Source organism: Pan paniscus, chromosome 19, assembly GCF_029289425.2.
Source record: "Pan paniscus chromosome 19, NHGRI_mPanPan1-v2.0_pri, whole genome shotgun sequence".
NCBI lineage: Eukaryota > Metazoa > Chordata > Mammalia > Primates > Hominidae > Pan > Pan paniscus.
In genome coordinates, this window is record NC_073268.2 from 79,124,798 (window position 1) to 79,152,294 (window position 27,497).

Consider the following 27,497-nt stretch of genomic DNA (forward strand, 5'->3'; position numbering starts at 1 on the left):
ATATTAAATATTCATCAAAAGGCTGAGGTAGAGTTGGTGGGGAAAATGTTGAAGCTATTGGGTAAGTCATTAATTACAGATCAACAAGAAATGAGATTATGAAAAACAATCAATGACAAAAATCTCATTTACATCAACCTTTTAGAAATGCTTCCATTGTGTGACATGGCTATTTTTTTTTTTTTTTTAGTGGGGGGTCTTACTCTGTTGCCCCAGCTGGAGTGCAGTGGTGCAATCATAGCTCACTGTAGCCTTGAACTCCTGGCCTCAAGTGATCCTCCTGTCTCAGTCTTCTGAGACTCTGGGATTACAGGCATGAGCAACTGGCAACCCACATTTAAAAAATATGTAATCTTTGTTCTCCTTTACACTTTATATGGCAATCTCCTCAGGGTAACTGATAGAGAATAAAGTTTATGTCTAGGTTCAGTTTTTGGCTCTACGCATCATTCATTGTAAAATTGGGCTGGTTATTTAACCTCTCAGAACCCCCCTCATCCAAAAAATTAAGATAATACTTATCTGATAGGATGTTGTGGGAATTAAATGAGGTTGTGCATATAAAGTAGCTGGTGAAATATTTGCTGCCAGTAGGTGATCACTCAGTGGTGGGTGGTATGACTTTTTATTTAGGGAGAGAGAGTTGAGGGAAAAGGGTAGAAAAAGGTGAACCTGATGGTTTACTTAAGAGACATAGAGGGCTAGGCGCAGTGGCTCATGCCTGTAATCCCAGCACTTTGGGAGGCTGAGGCAGGCGGATTGCTTGAGCCCAGGAGTTCGAGACCAGCCTGGGCAACATAGCGAGACTCCATCTCTATAACAATATAAAAAATTAGCTGGGCATGGTGACATGCACCTTTGGTCTCAGCTACTCAGGGGGCTGATGTGGAAAGGTCACCTGAGTCTGAGAAGTAGAGGCTGCAGTGAGCCATGATGGTGCCACTGCACTCCAGCCTGAGTGATGAGGGTGAGACCCTGTGTCAAAAAAGAGGGAAAGAAAGAAAGGAAGGAAGGAAGAAAAAGAAAGAAAAGAAAAGAAAGAAAGAAAGAAAGAAGAGAGACTTAGAGGTAACCAGGGAAGACACCATATGCAGAGGTGGGTGATAGTGCAGAGTTGAAAGGGCAAGAAAGGGCATTTTGAATGATACAGATGATGCTAAAATGTTGGGAGGTATAGGGCAAGGATGGGCTACATTATGAACAATTATTTGCAGGTTCTTATTACACGGCATACGTTACATTTCCAAATTTAAGTTATAGACTAACATCTTTACTAGAATGGATTTTTAGTAGGTAATAAAATTAGTATTCTCAGGATTTCAGGTAATAGTGACAGAAAAGGGAATCAGGGAGAGGAGTTGAGAACAGAGCTGGCTTCTTGCTGCAATGTTGCTCTCTGTCCCTACTATACCCCACCCACAACTCTGTCAGGAACATATTGTTTCCTCCTCAAAGTTAGAGTGTGGCAACAAATTGTAAGACTGGACAGTAGAACGACCTGGAAGAGAATTGGCAGAATAGAAGGATGGTGGATGATCAAAAGAGCGAAGCAGTGAGTTCATTCCTGGACACTGCCCACATGAAAATGGGATTTGGGAAAGGTTGGCTAAAAGAAGTGGTGACTGATCTTTGGAAGTATGGTGAGGACAGTGAGTCAGAGTTACTCACTTTATCAGTGCAGGAGACCATGTGGGTTACAGCTATCAGATCTTACTGTGGGTAAATCCAATAAAGAGCTCTGTTGCTAAAATTGAACAACTACAGTGTTTTTCTAATTTCCAGGAAAAATGGGTTTAAAGGTTTTCATTTTGTGAATTATTATTAATTTTTTGGTACTTCCTACCTTGTAAAAAAGTTGCAAATAAATTTAAAGAGAAAAACACAGACATATTATTTCTTAAAAACACATTATTTTTTGGCTGGAAACAGTGGTTCACGCCTGTAATCCTGGCACTTTTGGAGGCCAAGTTGGGTGGATCACATGAGGTCAAGAGTTCGAGACCAGCCTGGTCAACATGGCAAAACCCCATCTGTACCTAAAATACAAAAATTAGCCAGGGGTGGTGGTGTGTGCTTGTAATCCCAGCTACTTGGGAAGGAGGCTGAGGCACAAAAATCGCTTGAACTCGGGAGGCGGAGGTTGCAGTGAGCCGAGATGGCACCACTGCACTCCAGCCTGGGTGACAGGTCGAGACTCTGTCTCAAAAAAAAAGAACAACAACAACAACAAAAAGCCCCCATTTTTTTATTATGTGATTATGTGGAGATTTGCATAACCATAAAATTGCCAGATTTAGTGCTTGTAAAATTGTGTCAATTCCATATGGCAGAGTTAAATCTATCTGTATTTCATGATGCTCCACATTGAGCACCATAATTTCTAGAGACTGCCACCTGAACTAGTTTGAAAACCAACATTACACCCCTGACTGCCTTTTGTTATTTCTCAGAGAAGGAATGTTATTAGCCTCAGTGGAACTCGCAGGGAAAGGCTTAGATACAAAGTAATCTTAAAAAAAAAAAAAAAAAAAAACCCAAGGAGAATTAAATAGGGTAAATTCAAGTGTAAGAAGGATAACATAATAGCTCCTGTTTCCTGAGTCCTTATTGTGTAACAGGATTTGTGCTAAGTATTTTCCAAAATTTTGTTTCATCTTTACATCCAACTGTGAGGTAAGTATTAATATCACCCACGTTAGACAGACGAAGAAAGGAAGGTCCAGAGACCTGTTCAAGGTCACACAGCAGGTAAGTGTTGGGTGACACTGAGATTCAAACTGAGGTTTTCCGACTCCAGTGATGATGACATTGTAATGCTTCTTTGTGTGTATGTGATTTTAAAAAACTGACATGAAGTGCACAGATCTTTTTGCATATGTATACACCCGGGTAACCATTAAGATATTGAATATTTCCAGCAAACCAGAAGGCTCTCTCCTGTCCCCTCTCAATCAATTCCCCTGTAAGTAATCATTACCTTGCCTCTAATACCATAGGTAGATGGGTTTTCATTAGATTAATCTAACTTTCTGGAGTTAACACCAAAAGATTCCATATGTCAGCCCTTCACCTTGCCATGTTAGCTGTATTATTCAAAGCTGCTCTAGCTCTGACTTTGCAAGCATTCACTGTAAAGAAGAGCTGTTGGATGGACATGTTCATATCCAGTTTCTTGTATTGTTCTGAAATTAATACTAATTTTTGAAAATCGAAGCAACTCCTGGATGAAGTGCTACAGGATGGGGCAGATTAAAGTGCTGTTATCAAACAAACCTCTCTACCTTGGAAGCGCCACAGACAGAGCTTCCTTGATTGATGTAATTTGGCGCATCTATTTCCAATCATGTCATCTGATTAAGAAGTTGGATGACCACGAAAGGTCATCTCAGTTTATGGAAGGGAAGGCGAGCCGGGCAGAGTTGGTAACGGTGATTGTTTCGCATCATCTTTCAGCACGCGAAGATGTTTATGTCCCAAATATCTTCCACAGCCGACTTGCTGTTTTATGATAGGAGGGAAACAGTAGAGGGGAAGAAGATCTAGGTGGAGGGTGAAATATGACCTAACATCGTTCGACGAGGTATTAATGTGGTGGCTTTCCGGCCCTTGTCGACCAGCTCTTAAAACCACGCTACTTCTTAGTCAACCTGGCAGTGACAGAAGCAGCGCCACGACTTTACCTCAGGTTTGCAAGCTGTGGTTGGTGAATTTTCAGCCATTATTCTAAATAACAGTCTCGGTCTCCCCACAAACCCCACTGTTGTTTTGTTTTTCTTTCTCATTCTGATTCTCCCCACAGCCAACCGTGGCCTTTTGAAGTCGTCTACAAACTACCACTGAGAATCCGGGAAAGAATAACTGACACTTGTAGGCTTCGAGGACTCTCAGAGTGATATGTGCCTGAGGTGACCAAAGTGGGGGAGATCTAGGAGAGCGTTCCGGTCATCAAAGCAGGAGGACAGGCCCTGAAATGGGCGCACGTGACAGCAGCAGCCACCTCGAGAGTGACATCACCCCTGAGGGCGGAGCCCAACTATGTAGGGCCTTGTCAGTTACCGAGCTTCCTCCCTGCTGCCCCTCCAAATGCCACCCACAAGTCCGAGCCCCCCGGGGATACGAGAAATGCCAGGACATCCCAGAGCGCCAGAGCCAGGGCCCCGTCTCTCCGCGCGGAGGACGGCTGCGTCCCCACTCCCTCTTCCAGCCGTTCCCCACCCCCAAACTGTGGAAGGGGCGGGGGCGCGCGCGCTCCACCACGCACGCGCCCCCACGCACGCGCGCTCCCTCCGCGCTCACGCCCCTCCCCACCCCGGCCCGGAGGGGGCGGGGCTGCGGGCGGCCTCAGAGGGTGCGACGCCCCCAGCGCGGCGGCGGCGCTAGCGAGCGGCCGGCCGGGCGCGGGTTGCTGGGCGCGCTGCTCCGGCGGGGCCCGCTGGCACAGCCGCCTCGCGCGAGCCGCCCGCCCAGCGGGGGAAGCTGCGAGCGCTCCGAGCGCCCGGCCTAGGGCCGCTGGCGCTGCCCTCCCGCCGCCACCGCCCTCCGCGCCTCCTTCGGGCGGCCCCGCCCCCATTCCCATCCCCCTCGCGCTCACCTCCCGGCTGTGCCGCGCGCTAGGCGGAGCGAGGCGCCCGCCGCCGCCGAGCCGAGCCGAGGGGCGAGAACTGGCCCCCGAGCCGCCGCTGACAGGAGCACCGCCGCGGGCTGCGCTCGCCGGCTGCGAGGCCCCGCCGCGCCGTTCCGGGGTGCAGACTCGCCGCGGGGCGTTGGAGGACTGCGAGGTGCTCCGGGAATCGCGGGCGGCGCCGGCGGGCGGCGCGGTCCTCACAGGAGACCCCGGGGACTGGGGCTTGACCCGGAGGTTCAGAGAGCCCCTCAGAGCGGCAGGTAAGGGGCCCGGGGAGCAGGGCGAGGAAAGGTCGCTTCAGTGACAGGGTCGTTCGCCTCCACAGCCTCGGCTCCGGGGAGAGGGGCGGGGGCGAGCGGGGAGACGGCGAAATGGGCAGCGAAGTGCCTCGGTGTCCAAGGCGTGGGGAAGGCTGGCTCCGAATATGACACCAAGGCGGGCTTCAGAGGCGTGTGGGGTCGCCACTTGGCTGTCACCGAAGATGTCATGGAATTTGGTACCTAGAGCGTCTCTGGATGACGGGGACCAAGGATAAGATGCGAGGCGGATTGCTAAACGTGGCAGGGAATTGGTGCAGAACGAGTTGCAAAATGTGCCCCCAGAATGCAGCATAAAAGTAGTTGTGAAATGTGCCAGGTAAGGCACAGGATGGGCTGGCCTGTGTGGCGTTGAAATTCATGGTCGAAGTGTTATTAGCGATATTAATAATTCCTCTGGGAAAGGAGGTGTAGCATAATAAAAGATTAATAAGGCTCATTGCTAGATATTTTGCCATAGGAAATCGGGAGGAGCTATGATAAGCTATTTTTTTTGAGGTAGAGAAAGTAACCACGTGAAAGAAAAAAAGCAAATTGTGTCTGGCTGTGAGATTGGAAAGAAAAAATAGGGCTAAAATAATTCCAGGTTTTGCCATCAGCGTATAGAGCACTGGTACAATTGTATCCAGTCTTCATTTCCAGGTGTGGAATGTTTAGAATGGTCTTCACAAAACATAAACAATGATAATTAACATTAGGAAGAAGATTTGGTGTTTCGGGTGTCTTTCACTCTCTTCTCTGCTCCTCTCCAGGAAAAGAAACAAACAAAACCCCAAACGTCTTGACCATAATTATGAGTTAAAGATCATTAGGCAAAGGGAAGTATTTTTCGTATGTGCCCTTTTCCTGATTTTTACACAGGTGAAAATATCTGTAATGAGGAAAACAAAACAGTGTGGTGAACAAAAGGGATAGATTTTCAGGCATTTTGAGGGGTTGGAGCCAGTATCTATCACAGTGGTTAATTACAGAGAACGGCAGTACTAAAATATTCTTGTATGTTCTTGGTGATGGGATGGTGAAATAAAAAAAAAAAAAGAATACAGTAAATTGGCATAAAAAGCAACAACATGGATACTGTGAGTGGAGTGCTTCTTGCAGCATTTCCCAGGTAGATCCTCTTAGGGATGTGAGCACGAAATAAAACGTTAAACATTCTCTTTCTCCCTCTCTCTTGCTCCCCTCTGTATCTAGATATTTATTTATGTCTCTATATAGATATATGTGCATGTATATTATACATACATAAGAAATTACCCACATGCTGCAAAACATTGTGACTTCCATTTAAGAACATCTGTTTCGAGAGGATTGTCAGAACATAGCTGGAATTTCAGAAGTAACAAAAGACAACTCCATGATCTATTTAATGTAACTTATATGTATGCATACAATGAGTGTGAATATACTATATAACAAAAGCAGAAATATGGAAATGTGTTCGTTAGAATGGACTTAATTATTGATGAGATTTTAATGTTTTATGTTATAATTCTTGTAAAGAAATTAAATTACATGTGTGAATGCTGTTCTCATTATAGTAATTTGCCAGATAATCTGAAAATTCATACTGATTGGCTTTCCCTTAGATCCAAATTCAGCCATTGAGGGATCATTTGCTTCAAAGACAAAAATAGATTTTCCTTGGTGATTGATTTTGGGTTTTAGTCTTTTCTGTAGATATGTCCCTTACCTTGAGAAGCTGTTGGGGCTGAAGAACAGAGGAAAGGGCCAGAGGAGAATAAAGAGAATTCTGTTGGGTCTTCCTGTTTTGTTCTGACTGTAAGCCATATGTACTGCCACCCCCTACTGTCTGTAGGAAGAGGTGTTACAGAGCCCGATTCTTTTCTTGTTATCACTGCCCCCTTGTGTAAGGGAAGAAATTGATAGTTGCGCTCGGGGAACCAGTCCTCTCGGATTGTTCTTGATAGAGTATTATGTAGATCTGTGAATCACCTATTTTCTTCAGAGTTGAAGGGCTTTAAACTTACTGTTAATCAGGCCTCAGATTTGGTGTCTATTTTAAATATAGGTAGCATTTGATGTTAGGAATTCAGATTGCTTAAGAATGTTTTTGGTACTTTCAGGAAGAGGGTGCAATACAATTACTGCTACGTTCTTCCCTTATTGTATGCAGGGGATTGGTTCCAGGACCCCCACATATGCCAAAATCCTTGCATGCTCAAATCCCGCAGTTGGTGTATGGAACCATGTATAGGGAAAAGTCGGCCCTCAGTATACTCGGTTTTTGCATCCCATGAATACTGTATTGCTTGAAAAAAATCTGCATAGGAGTAGACCAGCACAGTTTAAGCCCATGTTGTTCAAGGGCCCATGTTGTTCATGTGTACTAGTAGTAACAGCTCACATTTATGTAGCACCTATTCTTTGCCAGTCCCGTTGTACATTGTTTTAATCAGTTCCAACACCCTATGAGGTATGTGTTGTTATTTCTGTTTTACAGATGAGAATCTGAAACACAGAGAGGTTAAATAACTTGCCCAATACTATCTAGCTGAGAAGTAGAAGAGCTAAGTTTCCATTTAGGAATGCTAGCTCCAGAACCTGTGCTCCTCATTAATATGCTATATTGCCCTCTCACTCAAGGTAGTATTGGCAAGGCATAATTAAAATGCATGTGCCCATCATAAAGCAAGTACTATAGATGTGGATAAACCTGGACAACTCACATAGATGTTAAGTCTGCATATATACAAAAGATACAGGTATTTGCAGTGTGAACATTTCTCTTTAGGAATTTGTTTTTTAACTTATTTCTGGGATTATGCGTAGAGGAGTATTAGTACTTTTTATGTGGTTAAGGAAATATTTGTGAAGGTGGTTGGTTTGAAGGGAACTTCAGAGGTAAAAAGTTAATTTCAAGTAGTTTAATATAGTGTGTGTGTGTGTATATAAATACGCATTCATTCATACACACACACACACACACACACAGCCTTTTTAAGAGCACCAATAAACCTTTACTGCTTATTTTCTGTAGGGAAATTAAGGATAAATTACAGTATTTTTCTTCCTACTCATATTTTTATGATCTTTTTCATTTATATTAAAAACTACCATAATTAGCACAAATGGATTAGATGCCTATGTACATTTTACCTCTAATGTCAACAAATGTTTGTTCAGATTTTTCTCACACTTAAACATTGTTTTATAAGATATTGACCACATATGACAAAGTATTTATAAAAATGTGTAAAATATAAAGACTTCACAATGCAGCCAACACTTACATGCCTTTTACCCAGTTTAAGAAATGGAACATCATCTTTCACAATTATAATAGTTATTTTCTTCTCTTAGCCAAATTGCTTCTGCCATTCTTTTTCAACAGAAACCTTTCCTTATTGTGCTGCGAATTGCATATCTCATGTAACCAAACACTTCCCTTTTTATATACATTTGTTGATATGGGAATTCAATATAATCTACTGCTTATGGCTAAAACTTATTCAGCATATATGCTTACGTAATTTAATATATTTAATAAATTGTCATACACTCAGACTATGCTTTGTATTTGTATTGGTTACTGGTTGGTAGTTCATTTTAGCATACTTCACTTGTAAAACTTAATTTGGTTTGCAAATTAGGATTTTACTAACATTGTTAAACATTAATAGATTATTTCCCTCTTCCATCATGAATTCTTGACTGTCCCACGCTAGCTCTGTTTTTTCTTCTTTTCCCCATAACTGCCTTTGCTCTTTATTTCTTAAATGACTCTGTATGAATTATTTTGAATGGAGAGGGAAGGAGACCCTAGAAAGGAGTATACTAATCCATTCGTTTCAAAGGGGACTATTAGGGTAGTTGGTACTGATTGAATATATGGTAGAACAAGTGTGCATAAAAGAAATGCATGAAAATCCTCTCGTCATATTTCTTCCTTTTACAGTAGAATTAAAATGAGATCTGAGACACTCTGATCGGGCACACTAGTTGAGTATTGTTGGATTGAACTTACCCAGAATCACCAATGTTAGCTGGGATATTTTTGCTGACAGTACAATATGCAGATTTTAATTCAGGGAGCTAGAACAAGCTGTTGCAGAGGGCTGTTTACTCTTCTAGTACTAGTCTAATCAAGGCACCAAATATTATAAAATAGTTTGGAAGCTAGTTCAATTATTTGGACTTTTTTTTTCTTTCTGAATGACTTGAGACTCAGCATTGTTATATTTGCTTAATGTGCCTGTAGTCATCAAATGCTGTGATTATTTTGAGGGAAAGGCACTCTGTAAATATACTATACAAATAAATAGTTTAGACTTCGTTGTAATACCGTGAGAATACCGCTTGGTTTCTTTGAATAGCGTCTTTTGGAGTAACTTGCATTAGATGAAGACTGTTTAAAATGAAAAAAAAAAATGAGTTAAGGAGATGTGTGTATGGTGATGCAGAGTGTATATCCCTGATGAGTTTCTTGAAAAGGCCACGGAGAGAAATAGGTTAAAGAAGAGCTTAAAGACTAGAGCTATGTTTTCCCACTCAGCAGTCTCCTGCTGCCCTTCGCTTTCCCTTTCTTTTCTCTTTTCAAGACAGGATCTCACTATGTCTCCCAGGGTAGAGTGCAGTGGTGTGATCTTAGCTTATTGCAGCCTACGTCTCCTGGGCTCAGGCGATCCTCTCACCTCACCCTCCTGAGTAGCTGAGACTATAGGCATGTGCCACCATATCCAGCTAATTTTTGTACTTTTTGTAGAGACAGTGTTTCACTCTGTTGTCCAGGCTCATCTCAAACTCCTGGACTCAAGTGATCCACCTGCTTTGGCCTCCCAAAGTGCTGGGATTACAGGTGTGAGCCAACTGTGCCCAGCCAGTTTTCTTTCTTTTAGAGCAGGGGTCTCTAACCCCTGGACCATCATGGCCTGTTTGGAACCAGGGTGCACAGCAGGAGGTGAGTGGCTGGCCAGCCAGCATTACTGTGTGAGCACCTCCTCCTGTCAGATCAGCAGCTGCATTAGATTCTCATAGGAGCTTGAACCCTATTGTGAACTGCTCATGAGAGGGATCCGGGTTGTCTGTCCTTATGAGAATCTAATGCCTGATGATCTGAGGTGGAACAGTTTCATCCCCAAACCATCTCTGCCCCCCCACCCTCTGGAAAAATTGTCTGGAAAAACTGGTCCCTGTTGCCAAAAAGGTTGGGGACCACTGTTTCAGAGGACATTTTACTTTGCGTATTTAAGATTCAAGGTAATATTAGATGGAGAACAGGAACTTTGGGTCTGAGTTTTAGAAGGCTAAAGCAGGTTACGCAATTAGTGAAAAAACTTTCTGGGACCTTTTTTTTTCTAGAAGGGTCAAAGTAACTATAATACCATAATTTTTTCTGGAAACAAATTTATTAGGTCAGTTTATTTTAAAAAATCTTTATAAATCATGTGAAAGCTGTGTTTGTGGATATGTCATATAAGTTGTTTTTTTGTTGTGGGCCACACATGACGTATCTTGTTATGTTCAGTCTCTTGTTTGCTCTTGAATAGTTGAAAGTAAGCATTACTAAATTTAAGAGTCAAAATAATTGTGTTAGTGTTCTATTATGCCTTTTCTTCCCCGTAATATCAATTTGTCTTTATTCACTACGTGGTTTATAGTGCATCTTAAACTCCTTTCTTTGTTTATCAGAACTTAAGAGAGTCTCATGTCACTCATTTAAACTGAGTAGTTGCATTATAGAAATGATCTTGTTGGTGTGTTTTTTTAAAAATCCAATTGCTGAGGAAACACCTTTAGTGTTTTTGTCAACTTTGCCTACCTTTCTTCCATTGTGTTGCTTCCAGAGTGATCTTTCTAGATAGTCATTTGATCATGTCACTTTTTTCTTCAGAATCTTTCACTGGCTCCTCATCACTGAATGGATAAAGTGGAAACTCCTTAGCAAACCATTTAAGGTCCTTAATGATCTGGTCCCTGCCTCCTCTTTAGACTCATTGCCTGCCACTTCTGTCTTCAAAGTGCTTTAGCGGTAGTAAACTGTGTGTGGTTCCTTCAGTATGTAGTATTCTCTTACCTTTTCATGCCTTTCTTTATGAAGTTCTTTTTTTCATGGACTACTCCTGCCCTCTCCTTTGTTCTCTGGGCAAACTGCTTCACAGCCATCATGCCTTAGCCCAATGTCTTCCGAGTGAAGAAGGTTTTGCTTACTCCTCCAGGTGGGCTTGGGCATGATGTTCTCTATCTATTCTCCCCTTGCACTTGGTGTATATAGTAGTTGCCACATTTTTTTTTTTTTTTTTTAGACGGCTTCTCACTCTGTTGCCTAGGCTAGAGTGTAATGGCGGCCATCTTGACTCACTGCAACTTCTGTCTCCTGGGTTCAAGTGATTCTCCTGCCTCAGCCTCCTGAGTAGCTGGGATCACAGGCATGTGCCACCATGCCCAGCTAATTTTGTTATATTTTTAGCAGAGATGGGGTTTTGCCATGTTGGCCAGCCTGGTCTTGAACTTCTGACCTCAAATGATCGTCCCGTCTCGGCCTCCCAGAGTGCTGGGATTACGGGCATGAGCCACCATACCCGGCCGTAACATATTTTAAATATTTAATATGACTGGTTCATCACTAATGTGTGAGCTTTTAAGCAGGCACTGTGACTTTTCATCTTTTCGGCATCAGTATAGTTAGTACATAGTAGGTGCTCATTATCTACTTATTGAGTGAGGATTGTTGACCGTTATCTCAGTTATGCCTTTGAAACCTCATCTCTTATTGTGGAATTAGAGGAAACTTTAGGCACCAGGAGGTAGGTTTAGAGAAATATACACACCATCTAAAATATTACTCAGAGTAAGTCCTGGACTGTAACTAAAACTAACCCTAAAGATAAACCAGATTTTGTTCTTGTTTATGTTTGCTGGTGGCAAGAGGAAGATGAGAAGATTCTCTGAACTTTAGCCAGATGATTTTCTTTGTACAATGCAAGAGTTGCCAAACTATAGCCCATAGACCAAATCCAGCCCATTGTCTGTTTTTGTATGACCTGCAAACTAAGAATGGTTTTTACAATTTTAAGCAGTTGAAAAGATATCAAAGGAGGAATGATACTTCATGACATATGAAAATTAAAGGAGATTCAAATTTCATTGTCCATAAAGAAAGTTCTATTGGAACTTAGCCATATTCACTTATTTACACATTGGGTATTGGGTGCAGCAGCAGAGTTGACTGCTAGTTGCTGTCGAGACCATACGGCCCGCAAAGCCTAAATATTTACTAGCTAGCTCTTTAGAGAATAAGTTTGTCAGTCCTTGGTCTGTTACATAGCCTGTGCCCATTAAGTGTTCATTGAATATCATGAGTTGGAGATATACCAGCTACTTTTTTGAAGGGCTTCGCAGGGCATAATTCCTTCTATTTACTGAGACGATTGGCCACTTTGCTTTTGTAATGATTTATCTCACAGGCCCCTGTTGTACCTCTCTGATGACACCCTTATTATATCTAACACTGAATAAGACTCTCACAAAGTGTGTTTCAAGATTCTATTCCTTTTTTTTTTCTTTAAAAGGTGGAGAGGAGTTTGGAGAACAGCATGTAGTAGAATGTTTTTCTTCGCTCACATCTCAGTTTCTCATATACATTTTTTGCAATAAAAGATCATTGTTATATTTTTAAAAACCTTGATTTTGTATATTAGTTTGTCAGGTAGACACCTTGTGTGTAAAGTTTAAAAGTTGAGTTGGATTAGTTATGTTGGAAAAACTGGGGTATTTTCATGGAGTGTATTAACATATTCATTCATTTAAATATTTATTGACTACTATGTATAAGTTGTTAATTTTACTACTATTGTCTTTGACTTGGGGATGGAAATTTCATATTCTTCCTTAAAAGCTAAAATTGTAATTCAGAATCCTGTGTCTTACATATTTTTTCTACCCCTGGGAAAAATATAGTTCAAAAAAATATGTAGCATACTATTAATATTTGCCACTTCCCTGAAGTTCAGTAAGCCAATGATGATAGATTTTACTGTTTTCTTTATGTGGCAAAGTGTTATGAAAAGGCAGTGATTGATATATTCCTTTTCGTAGATATCAGCCAGTGTTACAGACATAAAATTCATAAAGAAAAGTACGTAAGCAATAATAGTGGAAAACTTTTGTCATTCCAAATGGATGATCTTTGGACCAGGTAGCCATTTTTATTTCCTTGTCTGTAATACCATGCTAGCATTATCATATGATGACGTAGCTGATTATAAAGATTGACAACATTAAGAAATATGGCCCCAGTTTTTTACTGCCATGGAAATCCCCTGGTTAATCCAGCCTTATAAGTAGATTATAGTTATTGAACTTGGAAACGAGAGTGGGTATATAGAGATTGTGATTTAGTCATTTTATGCTTGGAGAATGTGCTTCAAATCTCAGATCTCAGGCAATTCTGTCTGCCTAAATGAAGGTAGTCACTTCTTAGCCCTTTATTCCTAATCTTTCATTGGGTGGAGGAATCCCACAATTTCTAGTTCTGGTTGCTGAAATTTGGTAAGGCACAGCTAGTTAGGTTATAGGTTATAGAAACTTGATACATATTTGTTGTACTCTGTAATTCTATTTCTGTTCAAATTCCATGGAATCCTCTAGGGCACCCTGGGATTGCGAATTAGTGTGAATGAATGTAAATAGCTTTAGTGGGCCTATGGAATGAAGACTTATTAAACCACATAAATAACCATCCAACCACGTACACCCATATTCTGCTTCAGGATCAGAGAATCAGCTTTTCCATTTTCGGGCTTTTTTTTTTAATTTTCTTTTTTTTTTAATGTAGAGACAGACTTTGTTTGAAAGCTGTTATTCAGACATTCCTATATTATAAGATGACAGTACTGTTGCTCAGTTGTAAGTTTAGAAATTCCAATGATGAGACCAGTATATATTGGAAAGAATATGACTTTATGAGTTTTGAATCATGAAAATGGGTTTGAATTACTGCTCTGTCACTAATTGTATGAGGGGCCAAAAATCTATCTCACAGGGTTTTTATGATGATGAAATGAAAAAAATCTTGGTGAAAATCCTTAGGACAATGTCTAGTACTTAATAAATGGTAATTTTTATTAGCCTGTGGAAAGTATCCTAAATTTTTCTTTTTTGATATATGCCAGCTCCTCCCAATTTTTTACTGGCATTGTCACTCCAGCTTTTCTTTGTTATCTTGTCTTGATTTCCTTTTCAGCCTTGCAAGGCATTTTAGAAACCCATGGTAGTTTGGATACTGATTTATTTTATTCATATCCTTAAATTTTCTTTTGTGAAGTATTTGATAAAAGCTGAGAGAAAGAGTTTTTGAATAACTGTAAACCGAAAAACTCAGATACTGCTGGGCCTACTCTTTTTATGCATTTTTTTGGACTATTTCTTTTGAACACTACTAACTTGACAAAAATTAATTTTAATCCTTTCTATAAAATCTCAAATCATAGTGTTTCTTGAGATGCGCCCCTTGACAACTTTTCTTCAGTTTGATTATGTAAACAGTTTTAACTTCTACAAATCTTTTTTTGTGAATAATAACTTGAACTTTGCTCCTTACACCCCTACCCCCAGCCAGTGCCTCAGGTTGACAGCTTTTTGTAATCTTTCTTTTTTGAAACATTGTATGTGACAGTCAGTCAAGGTGGACTGCTTGGAGGGTTTGTCTGATTTTTTTTTTTTGATATCTACCTACTTAATAAAAAAGGGACTTATCTATTTACAGTGTAAAATAATATATTGGAAAATTTTGCCCCTTTTTCTGTGCTATAATCAGTTAACTATTTAGAATCTTGTAAAAAATAAAGTAGAGGTTCCTCTTCAAAGAAACTTTCCTCCCCATCTAATTAGGAATAAATAGTAACTTCTCTTAGAAGCAAAATTTATTCAAAGATCTGTGCTAACATTCTTAAATATCTACTACCTGTAATAAAAAAATCAATGTACTTTATATTCTTAGCTCTCCCAATTTAGCCTAAATACTTGCCCTGGCATGCTTATACTGGTCCAAGAAAGCATTAGGTCATAGCTTGTTCCTCTTCCTTATTTGGAAGTATTTTTACCTTTCTTAGCATTCCACAAGTTACTTCCTCCTTCCTTTGTTCTCCTCTGCCTTTGCCTCTTTTAAAAAGTTCCAAGTCGCTAGCCAGTCGTGACAAATACAGAATGTGAGGTCCCGTTCCAGCCGATGGAAACCAGACACAGCAGTAAGGTGGACGCGTCAGGTTATAAATGACCCTGTCTCCTTTGTTCCATGTACTCTTGTGGCAAAACTGTTGGCGAGTGTACCCTTTCTGCAGAAAGTAAAAATGGCCTTGCTGAGAGAATTAAATTTATGTTCAAGTGCTATTTCTTTGCAGCCCCAGGGAACAAGCATTCTGTTTCTAAATAAACATTTTTTACATATAACAATCCCATTTTTCCCTAAGCTTCAGTTATTTCTGTAGCACTTTGTCAATTTCTGCTTATCTGTGTATCTTTAGTATAATTATTGAATCTTTTTCTTTAAATGAACTTGACTCATTTTCTCTTAGTTTCATCTTTAGTTTTCCTGATCTTTGTAAACTGATAAGTTTGTGCTAGTTATAAACTAAAGAATAGTTCATCCTGAAGACATTTCACTTAATGCACTTGGGAAAGACTACTTATATGCAAATTTGGTTCCAGATTGGATTGTTTTGAATTTTAAAATAACTTCATATAATGAGTCTTCTCCTTGCTTTAGATAATTTAATTGTTTTTGTCTTTGGATATGTTAAATGTAGGCATTTATTGGTTGTCAACAAATGTGAATTGTCATTACTTATAATGGGCAGCTGGGGTATTTCTCCCCTATCCCCTAACATTCTACCTATTTTTTTTGAATTACAAAAGTAATATTCTCCCCATCCCCTAACATTCTACCTATTTTTTTAAATTACAAAAGTAATACATCTGCTTGCAACCACTAAAATAAACAAACTCTAGGAGTCAATAAAGAAAAAGTTAATATTTTCCTCTCCCCTCGGGTTTCTCCCTTCTCTAGTTATATTCCTTGGAGTAGCCAACGTTAACCAACACTTTGATAAGGAGTATTTTTTCAGTGTGTTTCTCTTTGCTCAAAAATATATAAGCATATACACATAAATATACAGGCTTCTTGTTTTTCTAATTAAATAGGGATCATATTATTTATTGCTTAGTAACATGTATTATTCATTTAACAATATATCATGGCTATCACTTCAGTTCAGTAAATGGAACTCTAATTAATTTTTAAAAGCTGAATAATATTTTATAGTACACTGTACCATAATTTATTATGTTATTTCCCAACTGATGGATGTTAAGATTGTTTCCTTTTTTTGCTATTATAAACATTAGTTCACTCTTATGACTAGAGAAGCAAACATTTGAAATAAAGTATTAGCAAAATAAATCTAGCCGCGTGTTTAAAAGGTAATACACTATGATCAAGTAGAGTTTATTGCAGGAAGGCAAGGGCATTAAAATATTAAAATATTGTATAATATTAACACATTCTGAGATAAAAACTACATGATTATTTCTCTTTTTTGGGGGAGAGTTAGGGGCTTCGTATTGTATTTATACAAAATAGCATAGGGAGATGCCTGCCCATGTGGACAGCAGTCCAAGTTTTATACAGTTCTTTGGTCTTAAAAGTTGATAGACAAAAGTCTTTATTCTGGGGTCTTTAGAGGGGACTCTATGGGTCCTGTGCCTTGGCCTTGACCTCGTTACTGGCCATTGGTTGCCGAAGCTTAGTATGTTGACAGTATGGACAGCTGGGAAAGAGACTGGGATGGATGGTGTGGGTGATATCCAGTTCAGGGCTGGTACCTTTTAAGAGTACCAATTTGATTACTTTGGGCTTGAGGAGCACCTTTTTGGCCTCTGTATAGGTGCTCATTGCCTTGGAAATGTTGGCCTGAATCTTTTCGAGGACTTTTTTATTGGGCTTGTTGGCAGAATTATGCATTCCTTAGAATCTGAATGTCTTGAAGCCATTTCTGTGCCATTTTCAGGACTGGTCTTCTGTGATATTGTTCTTGGATTTGGCCATATCTGTACTGCTGGCTGCAACTGTGGGAGTTGTGGAGACTGGAAAAAAGAGCCCCATGTTGATTTCAATAGATGCCAGCAAAGCATTTGATAAAATTTTGGAATAATTTCCCCAGAATGTATATGGCATAATTTCCTAATCCTTACTTGAATGAAGATGTCTTTTATCTTGATTAGTGAAAGGTATTTTGACCAGACATAGTATTCATGGATCATAATCCTTTTTTTGTCATGCAGCATGTACACGTTATACCACTGTCTTCAAGCCTTTTGTGCAGATGAAAAGTCTGATTCTCCTTTCTTTATAAGTGTCTTCTATACATGCAGTTTTACCATCCTTATATGCCCTGAGATTTTCAGGTTTAATCTCACGGTATACTTTATCCCTTTTATATCATGAGAAACCCAATGCTGCCAGTAATTCCTGTCTTTATAGTTCTGTGTTTCTGCCTTTCTGACCCCAGTTTTTTCTCTTTTTTTGGTCTTATTCTTTAAAGTAAAGATCTTTTACCTTATTTTGCAATAGCATGTTAACAGTTTTGGTCTGTTATATGGGCATGTCTTTCTGGCATGCCTTCATTGTCTGTAGGGATATTCTACTCCTATTCTCTCATTTCTTATACTAGCAACTTTGTATGAGATTAACCTTGATACTTTTCTGGGACTCATTTTTATTTGAAATAAATTTTAAAAATATTTTAGAATGTGGCTGGGTTTAGGAAAGCATTTTTTAAATTTACAGAGCTTTCTCTTCTCTTGCTTTTCTGTACTTTTAAAAAATGTGGCAAGGCAGGGCACGGTGGCTCACGCCTTTAGTAATCCTAGTATTGGGAGGCTGAGGTGGGAGGATTGCTTGAGGCCAGGAGTTTGGACCAGTCTGGGCAACAAAGTGAGACTTTGTATCCACAAAAAATTTTAAAAATTAGCTGGGTGTGGTGGCACATGCCTGTGGTCCCAGCTACATGGGAGGCCGAGGCAGGAGGATAGCTTGAGCCTGGGAGGGTCTAGGCTGCAGTGAGTCGTGTTAGCACCACTGCAACTCCAGCATGGGCAACAGAGTGAGACCCTGTCTCAAATAAATAAATGAATGAATGAGTGAATGGCAGCTTGCTTTCTGAGATTTCCTGGCCTTATTCTCCTCCACTAGTTTGGCTTGAACCTTCTCTTTCCTTCATCTCTCTTGTCTGACCCCAGTTTTCACCACTGTATGACTCTGAAACCTTTCCTCTGTGCCTTTTAGAGTTTATTGTCAGTCACCTGTAAAACACTGTTTCTTTTTAACCTCTTCTCTAAACAATACCTTGATTTCCTTACTGTACCTGAAACTGAGCTCTCTTCCTGAGGGCACTCCTTCCCCTGAAGAGTTCTTTAGTGGTGGCTCCTCCTGTTGGGAACAGAGATGTTCTGTTTGTTTCTTATTGCTGCATCTAGACTTCTGGGCTCTCTCCCACTACTCCAGTCATGTAGTTGTTGGTGATTTCAGGATCCATACAGATGCTTTTCATATAGGTTATCTGTAATCTGAAAATCCAAAATCTGAAATGCTCTAAAATTAGAAACTTTTTGAGTGCTGACATGACAACTCAAAGGAAATGTTCATTGGAAGATTTCAGGTTTTCAGATTTGGGATGCTCTGTGGTACATATATTCCAAAATCTGAAATGCTCTAATATTAGAAACTTTTTGAGTGCTGACATGACAACTCAAAGGAAATGTTCATTGGAAGATTTCAGGTTTTCAGATTTGGGATGCTCTGTGGTACATATATTCCAAAATCTGAAAAAAAATTGAAATCTGAGACACTTCTGGCCCAAAGCATTTTGGGTAAAGAATACTTAACATGCAATACTCTGGCTTCCTGACTTCCTCTCCTCCATTGATTTATCTTAGCCATTCAACTCTGTGGCATATCCTGTGCAGATGCTTTTAAACTCTCAGGGCATCTGCATTAACTGGGGAGCTTTGAAAAACTATAGATGCCTAGGACTCACTCCCAGAGATTCTGATTTCTTTATCAGTTTCTGACATTTTACTCTCCACCTACCACCTCCTATTTTTCTGGCTTACTTCTAGTACCCAAGAGTCTTAATTCTTTCATCTCACTGGGACTTTCTCATTTGCCACCTTTTCTGTTACATCGTACCCTCATATCCTCATTTCCTTTTCCAACTAGCTGAGTTCCCAAAGCCTGTCATTACACTTGCTCTTCTGAGTCTACTTTCAACCCTCTTGACTTCTCTCCCTGAGTTGTTCTTGCTTGGCCAAACCTTGATGAAAACCAACTCCATCTGTTTTATACCTGTATACTTGTAGGTGAATATGGCTCGAGCAAACAGCTATGTTGACTTTCAATTCTTGGCTAGTACTTAATGACTTTAAGTTCATGGTTTAGTGCTGCCCAGCTGTCTTGTTAACTCTAGTTCTTTCACGTTCCCATTGCTTAGATGATTATATCTTTCCCTTGCATTCACATTGTCAGTATTTCCATTCCATCTTCTCTCTCAGCTGATGACCTTGCTTTCTGTTTCATTAAGAAAGTAGAAATAATCTTCCCACCACCTGCATCTTTACCAATCTTATTATGAAATAACTGTCTTTTTCTCTGTTGAAGGTCATTTCCTTCAGTTGTCCATTAGAACCTACCCCTCCTCACCTTCTCAAGGATATGTTCCTGTAATTCTTCCTCTTTTCTCCTTTTCTGCATTGCTGTCAACATAACTCTCAGACCACTAGACCTATTATTCCCCATTTGCAGCTTTCACATTATTCTCCTTCTTTCTTCCCTGAAAGTCTCTAGCTTTGTATCTCGTGTCATCTGACTATATTACCTACAACCTCTTATTGTTGTTGACTGTATCTCCTAGTTCATTGTAGGGCATTCCCTACAATGATTTCTGATACTGACTACCTTGAATTAGGCCAGACTTCACAAGTTAAGGGCACAGTCCTCCATAAGACTACTCTTCAAACACTAGCTGCAAACTTGGGGGATTTCAGAGGCACCCTCATTTTTGAGCAACTAGCTAAAATTTAGGGATTCTTGCTACTCCCTCACGTTTGATAATTCATTAGAACAACTGATAGAATAGGAAAGCACTGTAGGTTTGATTATGGCTTAATTGTGTCATAAAGGATACAAATCAGCATCATCCAAAAAGAGACACATAAGGCCGGGAGACTCCTAAATGTGAAGCTTCTGATGTCTTCTCCCTGTGGAGTCAGGATACATCACCCTCCTGGCACAAAGACATGTAGCAAATCATACATTGTTTACACAGTGTCCACAATCTTCTGTGGCATTTCATATGTAAGCATGACTGATTGAATCATTGGCCGCTGATGGAAGTAAGTCTTCATCTCCCTGCCCTGCCTTGGTCAGTCTCGTATGGGTCAAAATCTCAACTCTTTAATTATGTGGCTGGGTTCTCTAGCATAGCCAGCACCTATCCTGCATCATTTTATTACCACAGACTATTTAGGGACCTATCATGAGTCATCTTGTTAGCATAAATAATCAGAGCTCACCATGAATAACAAAGACACTCAGGAAATTCCCAGGATTTAGAGACTACCTTTCAGGAACTGGGGACAAAGGTCAGCAAAATTCTCTATTACACAGGATTCCCCCTTTATACTTAAAAACAAAAAAATTAGTTCTCCCCACCTTACCAATACTATTTCTAATGTTAATTCTTGGTAATTTTGATCATGTAGGTATTTTTTTCAACATTTTGATCTTTCAGTCCTTTGAATTTATTTCCTTCAGTGAAGTTGTCTTCCAATTTACCTCAACCATTCACTCCCATAGTCATACCCTAGATCTTGACTAATAGCTGCATCCTCCCCATAATTTCAGTTTCCAATCTCTGACCACCACTTGCTGTCTTTCAGTCTTTCTCCCTTTAGTACCCTGACTCCAATAATCCTTTAATCCCACTAGGACCTCTAATGCGTTGTTGCTACCACCATTTCATGCTGTCTTACCCTCTTGATATCCTCACTTCTTTCTTACTCAGCTTAAATCAATCATGATTATCCCAGTACATATCCCTTGACACCATTTTCTCTTTCTCAATTCATTGTCTTTGCTGAACTAAAACCACATTTTTCACTTTTTCTATGCCTGTACCCGTAAAGTTGAATGTGTTTAGTGAAAAACACACAGCCCTACTAATTCGTTTCATTTAAAATTCATGATCACAGACCTCAAATGGGACCCTAATGCTGCTAGATAATCATGCCATATATCCTTAGTCTAAGAGGTGGGAGAATAGGTGGATGATTATTTCACACTTTGCCCTCTCGTCTCACACTTCTAGTACTTATTGACATTCTTTTTCTCAGCTAATGACATTTCTTTCTACTTTACTGAAACAGTTGAAGAGAACTTCTGTAGAGGCCCACAGTCCTATCTACTATCTACCAGCATTTACATGTACATATTCTGATAGTTACCATAGAACTGTGCTCCTTCTGTCTATAGACAGCTCTTTCATTTGTTCACTGGCATATCCACTCTTGCCTACTCAAGAACATTGCTTCAGCAATTCTTTCCTCTTTTAGTTTTTTTTTAAAACTGATTCCATCTCATCAACATTCACATCTGTCATTTCTTCCATGTTAAGAAGAAAAAGTTATCTTCACTTCACTTCCCCTTCCAATTACTACTCAATTTCTCTGTTCCATTTTGTAGCAGGAAGAGGGCTCCACTAGCCCCAGCTGACATCCAGACTTTGTTAAAAAGGGCATGGTCATGGCTCCCCCAGTGGCAGAGAAATCTTTACCATGCTATCCTGGCAGAATTTTCTGGAAATCTGCCCTCCAGAACTTGCTGGAAATCTGCTCCACCAAGGAAAGGTATTATAAGTGGAGATGTCTCACCGAAGGTACGCCATTACAAAACCACCAGAGGCAGGGTTCTGGGAGAAGGTGCTGACCTTCAGGTAAGCCTACCTCCTATGTAGTACAGGAGCAGGACATTGGAGAAGATGCATGTGGTGTAGCAAGCAGCTTGATGCTATAGAAGCCATTTGTGCTGCAGGAACCAAGTGCTGAAGAAGCCATGCACACTGCAGTAGCCTGCTGAGCAAGCACAGTGGAACCTAGATACAAAATCCTTGGTTCCTGCAAAGTCTCTGTAGTGCCTTGTAGTCATAAAGCTTAACATTGAGCCGGGTGGCAAAGAAAAAATATTTTAAGGGCTCAGATCTGTTTTTTCAGAGCAGGCAAAAAAGGAAGAATTTGGAGCTGAGAGGCAGTAAGTTACTAGTTAAGGTCTCATTCTCTTTCTTCTTTCGAGCCTCCCTAGGTTTGGATCCTATGGTAGCCATTTTGTATAAAGGAATAATAGAGACAGAGGTAAATACTATTTACCTCCAGAAAAGGGCATGCTGCTGCTTCTGTCCAGTAACTGGAGTGGGAGGCTGAATCAATCTGATTTGTTTGGGGACTTTGTTGTCACTTTAGTTTATTTCAGTCCACCATTGGCTTTGTATGTTTTGAGGGTACAGTCAGGACTTTTTCATCAAAAGGGGTTGGTATCTGCACTGGCAAGTTTTCAGAAATCTCTTTGTGCTTTATAGGTGAATCCCCAGCTTTCTTTTTATTTTATTACTATTTTTCTGTATTTTTGATCCTCATTTGGTTGAAAGCTCTCAGCTTTCTAAGAGGAGGAAACTCACTCTGTGTTACAGCTTGGCTGCCACATGTTTTTGATTTATCCTTTCTGTGTTTATTCTTCTAAAAAATTATTATGTATGTGTATATTTTCTTATTTCCTCTTAATTCATACAGAAAAGGTGGCATACTATAATACTCTTGCATTTTGCTTTGTTACTTGACAACATATCATGGAAGTCATTTTATATTACTTTATAGAGATTTTATTCTTTTTTTACAGCTATATAGTGCTCCATTATATGTATATCCTATAGTTTATTCAATCAGTGTCCTATGTTTGGGTATAGGAATGTGCCTAAATGTAGGTTTCCAGTGTGTTGCAATACAAAATAATAGTGTAATGAATGATCTTTTGTGTATTATCTTCATATTGTTGGAGTCCTTTCTCTCTTGAATCCCTTCCAATGAGGATTTTACCCTCACTATTCCAGTGAAACTGCTTTTATGAAGGACTTTAGGGGCCTCCTGTGCTAATAAATACAATAGTCAATTCTTAGTCCTGTCTCTTATGAACTCAGTCTGTACTTCTTGGATAATCTCATTCAGTCTTACATCTTTGTTTACTGTCTGTGTGCTGATAAGTCCCAGATGTATATATCCAGTCCAGATTTCATTCCCAGATTTCAGATTCATATATCCAGCTGCTTGCTTGACATTTCTGCTTGGATGCCTAATTGACATCTTAAGCGCATTTGTCCAAATTGAACTTTTCACTATCCCCTTCTCTCCCCCATCTATTTTGCTTGCAATCTTTTCCATCTTTTTGATAGCAGCTCCATCCTTCTACTTGTCCAGAACGTTGGAGTCATCCTCGATTTCTCTTTTTCAGTACCATATCAGTCTGTCGGGAGATCTATTGGTTATGCCTTCAAAACATACCTAGTATCTGACCACTCCTGACTACCTCCACCCAGGTCTGAGCTACTATCACTTACCTGAGATTACTGTAACAGCCTCCTAACTGGCCTGCTTCTACAGTTTCTTTTCAACACAGCAGCCAGATAATCATTTAAAAATATGTCAGATCTTGTCTTTACTCTTCTTAATACCTGCCCTATGACTTTCTACCTTGCTCAGAATAGAAACTGCAGTTCTCACAAGAACTAATAAGGCCCTACACATTGTGGCTTCAGTCATTGCTCTGATCTCATTTACTTCTACTCTAACCCCTCCCTTCTGTCCCCTGATGCCCTGTGCTCTAGTTATACAGGCCTCTTGCTTTTCCTTGTACATATGCTCCTGGCTTCAGACCTTTGCGTTGACTGTTTCTTCTGCCTGGAATTATCTTTCCCCAGTTATCTGCATAGTTTACTTCATTACCTTCTTCATGTTTTTGCTTATCCTGTTTAAAATTGCAACACTCCAACCTCCTTTCCCTTAACCTCCAATGTTCCTGTTCCCCTTCTCTGCTTTATTTATTTCTTCCTGTAGGGCTTAATACCTTCTGACTTACTGCAGTTTTACTTATTCATATAGATTCTGAGCTCACTACAAGCAGGGACTGCTGACTCGTTTTTTGCTGTATTCTTAGTACCTAGAATAGTGTTTGGCAGATAGTAGATAATTAATAATCACTTGTTGAATGAGTTGAAGGAATTAACTAGTCCTCTCTGGAACTGAGAGCTCTTTAAATCGTTAAGGCCTAACTCTGTTTTTTTCAGCTTAGAACAAATTTTAGCATGCCTCAGTGCTACCTGAAGAGCTTGCTAAAACACACCTTGTGAGACCCCATTCACCAGTTTTTGATTTAGTAGATCTAGGTGGAGCTGGATAATTTGCATTTTTAACAAGTTCTGAGGTGCTGTTGATGCTGCTGCCCCAGAGACCACATGATGAGAACCATTAACTTAGAAAAAGTTTTGTCTTTGATTTTCACCTCCATTTGTTTCTCTTCTCTTTTTGAAACTCTCATATTGGGATTACTGAATCTGTCTTCTGAGTTTCTTAGCTTTGTTCTCATGATTTCTATTTTAAAAATATTTCCCAAATTTGGTTTTCTGAGATATGAATATACTTTTAAATAATGACCACTGTTGATTTTTTTAACTTGGAAATAAGATTTTTTAATTCCAGAAATACTTCTGTGTATATTAATTGGGCCTCCTTAAGAATTCTCATTTTTTTATTTAAGATTTCTTCCTTTTTTTCATTGAGTTTTATTTTTGTAACAGCTAGCTATGTTGGATTTGTTCCAGCTATGTTACAGGGTTTGCTCTCCTTTTAGGCTACTGTGGTTCTCTTAAACGGCATTCAATTTATTTTTTATTATTTTTTTTGAGACAGAGTCTTGCTCTGTTGCCTAGGCTGGAGTGCAGTGGCGCGATCTTGGCTCACTGCAAGCTCTGCCTCCCAGGTTCATGCCATTCTCCTGCCTCAGCCTCCCGAGTTAGCTGGGACTACAGGCACCCACCACCATGCCCGGCTAATTTTTTGTATTTTTAGTAGAGACGGGGTTTCACCATGTTAACCAGGATGATCTTGATCTCCTGACCTCGTGATTCACCCTCCTCGGCCTCCCAAAGTGCTGGGATTACAGGTGTGAGCCACTGTGCCTGGCCCGATTATTCTTTCTTTTAGTACCTTTAAGGCAGACCGATGTCTCTGGAAGTTGTAGACTAACAATGATTGAAAGATTGCACGGGAATTTTTTGTTTTGTTTTGTGCTGTATTGGGCCTTAGTCATAAATTCTTTTAAGGAGCAACTATATGAGAATAATGGTACCCCAGGATTTTGTCACATTTAAAATTGGGGAAGACAGAGTGAATATACCTAAAGATAAATACCATAGAACTTAATGAACTATCTTATTACAATGTGGTGTATATACACAATGGGATACTACTCAGCCTCTTAAAAACAAGAGAAATTATGTCATTTGTGACAACATAGGTGAACCTGGAGGACATTATAAGTAAGCTAGGCACAGAAATACAAACACAGGTTCTCACTGATAGGTGGAATCTAAAAAAATTGAACACATAGAAACAGAGAGCAGAATGGTAGTTACCAGAGGCTGAGGAGTGGGGGGAATGGGGAAATGTTGGTCAAAGAGGGTACAGTGTTTCAGTTAGGAGGAATAAACATTTGAGGTGATGGATATGTTAATACCTTGATGCAGGATTCAGTCATTCCACATTGTGTACATCTATCATAACATCACTTTGTACCCCATAAATAAGTATGATTATAATTTGTCAGTATCCAACAAAAAATAATTTTAAATTCAAAGCAAATACCTTCAGTTGGAATTTATAAATTAGTAATTCAATTTACCTTTTTTGAGTTAATTTTTTCTTGTAAATTTAAATTCTGCATTTGTAAGTCCCCTGCTTTTTGAGATTCTGCTTCTCTGTCTGGTGATAACCATAGTTAATCTTCTGCTGTTATCCTTTCAGATATTTTTCTATGCAGTTGCATTAACATTAATGTACATATAAATATGTATTTCATCTATTATACATAAATGGGTCATACTGTTAATATATGTATTCTGTATTTTTCCCTTTTCACTTCATATGTTTTAGAGTCTTTTCCTGAGTCCATATGTATAGCATTATTTCATTAGTTTGAATCCAAACAATGCTTGTAGTGAATATCGTTGTAACCCTTTTTTTTTTTTTTTTTTTCTTTTGGAGACGTGAGTCTTGCTTTTTCACTCAGGCTGGAGTGCAGTGGCGCGATCTTGGCTCACTCCAGCCTCCACCTCCTGAGTTCAGGCGATTCTCCTGCCTCAGCCTCCTGAGTAGCTGGGACTATGGGCTGGCGCCACAACGCCCAGCTAATTTTTGTATTTTTAGTAGAGATGGGGTTTCACCATGTTGGCCAGGCTGGTCTCGAACTCCTGACCTCAGGTGATCCGCCCATCTTGGCCTCCCAAAGTGCTGAGATACAGACGTGAGCCACTGCATCTGGCCCATTATATGGTTTTTTTAAAGGATAGATTTCTAGAAGTAAAATTCCTGGGTCGAAGAGTGTCTTTACTTAATTTTGGTAGATATTGCCAAATTGCACCTCTTCCAAGAAGGGCTATTCTAGTGTAGATGGCTACCAATTGTATAAGAGGTCCTGTTAGTCTCTCATTCTTTTAGTAGATATTATGGGTTTTAATTTTATCAGCCTGTTAAATACAAATATATTTAGTTTGACTTTTCCCATTTTTTAGGAAAGTGGAGTATCTATATATATCAGGGGAGTCATTTGTATTTTCTCTTCTGTGAATTTCCTATTTGGATGCTTTGCCTCTGTTTTTATTATGTTGTTGGTTTTTATTGTTTTGTAGGAGTTCTTTATATAATTAGAGTAATCCTTTGTTGTTTTAGTTAGAGGTATTTTCTCTTGATCATTTATTTGCTTGTTTAGTTTTGGGCACATTGTCATTTGTCTTATGGAGTTTTAAATTTTTATATGTGTAAATTTGTAATCTTTTCCTTCAAAGATTCTGGAATTTACATCTTCAGGAAGCCCTTCCCCTGTAGATTTTAAAATAGTTTCAAGGTTAATATCCTGAACTGTCTCTCACAGGAGTTTGTAGTGATTCTTCATTTTAATCACCTCCATAGATTTCAATAAACTGAAAGTTTTGCCAGAAGAACATCTGGAACAATTGCTTTCAATGTTGTGAATGCATGTGAAGATTACCAGAAAAATTGGTAGAGAAAATAAGATTTTAATGGATCTTGCAGGACTCATAAGGAGAAGCAAAGGGAGAATATTAAATAGGAGGACTAGGATAATTTGTAGAGGAAAGATTTAACAGGATAATACGTTTTCTTAGGTGGTAGGAGGGAGCTGGCAAAAGTGTAGGTTAGTGGGG

At 39.6% G+C, this 27,497-nt stretch overlaps 2 protein-coding genes across 7 annotated transcripts in view; one reads left to right on the forward strand and one right to left on the reverse strand.

Annotated features, from left to right (window-relative positions):
- MARCHF10 (membrane associated ring-CH-type finger 10) overlaps positions 1 to 4,728 on the reverse strand; it is a 273,051-nt gene extending 268,323 nt beyond the window's left edge. The window contains exon 1 of the mRNA XM_055102255.2: positions 4,592 to 4,728. The gene's annotated coding sequence lies outside the window, so the exon portion shown is untranslated. The remainder of the gene's footprint in view (positions 1 to 4,591) is intronic.
- Positions 4,344 to 27,497, forward strand: part of TANC2 (tetratricopeptide repeat, ankyrin repeat and coiled-coil containing 2) — a 471,869-nt gene continuing 448,715 nt past the window's right edge. For 3 of the 6 annotated variants that reach the window (XM_008963747.5, XM_034942671.3, XM_034942674.4), the window contains exon 1: positions 4,356 to 4,884. The gene's annotated coding sequence lies outside the window, so the exon portion shown is untranslated. Of the gene's footprint in view, positions 4,885 to 27,497 lie in introns of all 6 variants that reach the window. The other 3 variants (XM_034942670.3, XM_034942673.4, XM_034942667.3) reach the window with 2 other exon arrangements.